Source organism: Arvicola amphibius, chromosome 1 (assembly GCF_903992535.2).
Source record: "Arvicola amphibius chromosome 1, mArvAmp1.2, whole genome shotgun sequence".
NCBI lineage: Eukaryota > Metazoa > Chordata > Mammalia > Rodentia > Cricetidae > Arvicola > Arvicola amphibius.
Genome location: NC_052047.1, coordinates 199,343,003 through 199,347,215, shown reverse-complemented (window position 1 = coordinate 199,347,215; position 4,213 = coordinate 199,343,003).

Sequence of the window (4,213 nt, the reverse complement as noted above, 5' to 3'; positions counted from 1 at the left end):
ACCTCTATCTATCTATCTATCTATCTATCTATCTATCTATCTATCTATCTATCTATCTATCTATCTTGATCTTTATCAATCTATTCTTTACCCTGTGCCTCTTTTATTGATTACATTCTCTGGCCCATCCCCAGACTGGATCTTTTGTGGAAGTACAGGCTAGCCTTGAACTTACTCACCGCATAGTAAAAGGCAATCCTTTTGCCTTGGCCTTAACATTACTTATTGCAAAACTCTGACCATTACCTCTTTTCTTATTGTCTACTTTGAAATAGGAAAGTGGGAGCTGATTTTTTTTGTCCACATTGGCTTTCCTTATCTGAGACTCTAAGCATAGCTCACCTTGCACTGGCCTGAAACCAGAAGGTCACAAGACACTGCCAATTACTAGGAATGAGAGAGGCATAAACGGCATAAGCTGTTATCAAGTCATTATCAACCTTATAACTGCATGAGCTTGTTAAGGCATGTGTTTCCAAGAAAGCACCGGGTTTGCCTTCCCATAATACATTTAAATTTAGCCTCATTTTATAGTGTTTTCTTTGGTTTTGTAACAGACATCAGTTTCAGCCCATCACAAGGATTTATCTACATAGCCACGGAGTTAGGGTTTGATTCTGTAAGTGCCTTTCCTTATAAAATTGAGTGGGCTTTGATATAGTTTGAATGATGGCAAACTAGAATTTTCTTGCTTTTAAAATCTGTTCAACTCATATCATTTTAAGCAAACATTGACGCTTGAGAAAAATGTGTGAATACTAATGCATACATATTTAATAGATACAAACCTGAACTTATGAAAAAATTTCATAGTTAATAAATTCTTTCTGTTTATAAAAGACTTTTCCATCCGGCACTGTTCTCTGTTCTGCAACAAATGTTTAATGCTGATTGAAGTGGAGGGTCTGCTTTGATCTCCTGAACGAAACCCAACATTTTTTCACAGAAGACAGTCAATTAGCATTTCATTTTTTTTTTGTCATGGAAGCAGAAGGAGTTAGTGAAGGCCTAGATGGTTCTTTTTCTATGGATAATGTCCATTAATGCCCTTCGGTCTCTCTGCCATTTATGGATGCCAAACATCACAGTCCAGACCTCTGCTTTCTGGAGAATACCACGACCTGAAATCAGTCACTTATCTTTCTTATCTTTGTTGATCTCCGTGCTCTCACTGAAGCAGAGTTAGGCCCTGGCATCACGTCAAGGATGCTCAGGTAATGTTTACCGTCAATTGAGGTACAAGAGTTGTTGAAAAGATACCGAGGAGCTGCTTTCCAAGTGTCCTGTCTTATCTTGAAATGAACAACACTGAAGACAATCTTGTGTTTAATCTTGGCTATCCAGATGGTCTATGATCCTTCTGGTTGCTGCAAAATGATTGTAGTTGAAGTTTTCAATAGTATGTGCTCTGAAAGCGACCCGACACAGAATGTGCAAAAAGATAAGCACGTGCTACTGAGCTAAAATATGTTTGCTATCAAATATTCAGGCGGACCAAGTCATTGTTTGGTTCATTTGAAAGTTGCTTCAGGAGAGATGGTTTGAAATCTGACCCTGGAACAAGAAAAACGACCTGTTCCTCAAAATAGCTTCTCCACCAGGCTATATGTAAAATGTAAGAAATAAGAAAAATGTAACAAATACCTCTAAAGATTCAGTAAGTAGAAATGCAAAAAGGACTTGTAGGGCGAGGAACAAAGCTATCACAGTTTTTGAGAGTAGACTGTCAGTTAAAAGCTCTCCAAAATAACCCATATTCTAGAAATACTATACATTTCACACATATCATAAAATATCCTGCTTTTGAAATTATTTTTTAAAACAAAGTACAAGAACAATGAGCCAATCCTTTCAAATTTTATTTAACTTGGTGTGTGTCTGCATACATGTAGAGGTCAGAAGAAAATTTAATGGAGTCTGCTCTCTCCTTCCACCTTGACTAGGTTCCGGGGACTGAGCTCGGGTCATCAGGCTTGTACAGCAACTGCTTTACTCTGAGCCATCTTGCCAGCAAAGTCACTCTGATAATAATCTTTCCGTAATAATTAAGATTCCAATCATTGCTAAGCTCTACCTAAACCAATGTAAGCAGTAACATTCTGACGAATTTAAGATGATTCATGATGAGACAGCTGAAGTTGGAGGAGAAATAATTTCACTGTTTGGCAAAAACACTATTACTTTCAGCAAGTAGGACTTTGAGAATTCTGCAGTTAGGAGGGCTGAGGCACAGGGAGATGATGGTTTGCCAGGGCTACACCTGATAGCGTTGTAGGCCCAGGAGTACAACTCAGGCCTTCTGATGTGTGGGTCTATAGGCTTTTCTCATTGTCACTCACAAGCTTCATTGCTGTTAGGAAACAGATATTATCCATTCTTCAGTTGAAGAGGTATCTAGGTTGTTTCCAGGTTCTGGCTATTACAAATAATGCTGCTATAAACATAGCTGAACAAATGTCCTTGTGGTAATGTTGAGCATCCTTTGGGTATATACCCCAAAGTGGTATTGCTGGGTCTTGCGGTAGGTTGATTCCCAATTTTCTGAGAAACTGCCATACTGATTTCCAGAGTGGTTGTACAAGTTTGTATTCCCACTAGCAATGGAGGAGTGTTCCCCTTACTCCGTATTCTCTCCAGCATTAGCTGTCATTGGTATTTTTGATCTTAGCCATTCTGGCAGGTATAAGATGGTATTTCAGAATTGTTCTGATTTGCATTTCCATGATGGCTAAGGATATTGAACATCCTTAAGTGTCCTTCAGCCATCTGAAATTTTCTGTTGAAAATTTTTTGTTTAGATTTGTGCCCCATTGTTAATTGAATTATTTGATATTTTGATGTTTAATTTCTTGAGTTCTTTATATATTTTGGAGATCAGCCCTCTGTCTGATGTGGGGTGGTGAAGATCTTTTCCCATTCTGTAGGCTGTCATTTTGTCTTGTTGACCGTGTCCTTTGTTCTATAGAAGCTTCTCAGTTTCAGGAGGTCCCATTTATTTATTGTTGCTCTCAGCGTCTGTGATCCTGGGTTATATTTAGGAAGTGGTCCCCTGTGCCCATGCACACATTGGAAGTTTTACCCTCTCTGAGGAGTGGATTGGAGGTGAGATGGCGGTGGGGGGAAGGTAGAGGGAGCAGGAGGAGGGGAGAGAGTGGGAAGTGGATTTGGCATGTAAAAGAAGAAAAGATGGATTTTTAAAAATAAATTTGAAAAATTATAGAAACAACAGATATTCACAGCAAACATGATGGCACCATGGAAAAGGTGTCTGTCAGACAATCTAGTTCACTCCCTGGGACCCACATGGTAGAAGGAAAGGATTAACTCCTGCAAGTTGTCCTCTGACCTCCACATGTGTGCTGTGGTATGTTCCCCACAAAAATAACTAGCTAACTAAATAACCAAAAATATAATTTTTAAAAAGAGGTATTGTTACAAAATCCCTCTCTTTGCACAGTTCATAAGGAGACAAGTTGTATATCTGTGGAAAGTTGTTTATGATAGCTGAAAAATTGGAAACAATTTAAATGTTCTTTGGAAGGACAAAAGATCAAATGGGGTTTATCCATCTTATCCAACACCATATAACAGTTGATATAAATACATTCCTGTCCTATGAATTCATATGCATCTATTTGGTTAGGGGAACAAAGGTTGTCCAACATAATATTTAGAGGTCATAAACAAGAAATGGAAAATCTTCTACATGAAACGTCCTTGCATGCAAATGTGTACTCTGCTCCACAGATTCGTACCGTCCCCAGCACGTTGTCCCAGTTCAAAGCTGCCAATAACAGAAGTTATATTGATGCCTACAAGAAAAAGTTTAAGACTTTTCAAGACTGCTTACCCTATATGTAATTTCTTCCAAATCTTGAGCCGTTGGTGTCATTTCCTCATGCAGGGCCAATTAATGAGAGCTACATTTGCTTCCTTCCTCTGATCATTAATTGCTTTCATTTGGGGGAGAGATTACACAGGACATCATGAATATATACAGACATACATATATACATATATTCCTTCCAAATTAGAGGATCCATGATTAATAAATTACATAAAAAGAAAATCTGCTTTAGTGTATTTTCTGCACCCAATTAGTTAATTAGAACGCAATTTGCTTCTCTGTGCTTCAGCTGGACGAGCTGGAGTTGTGACTTTGAGGGGATGCCCTGGTGCTTGCTAGGACAGATTCTGATCTTACAGATGGCTC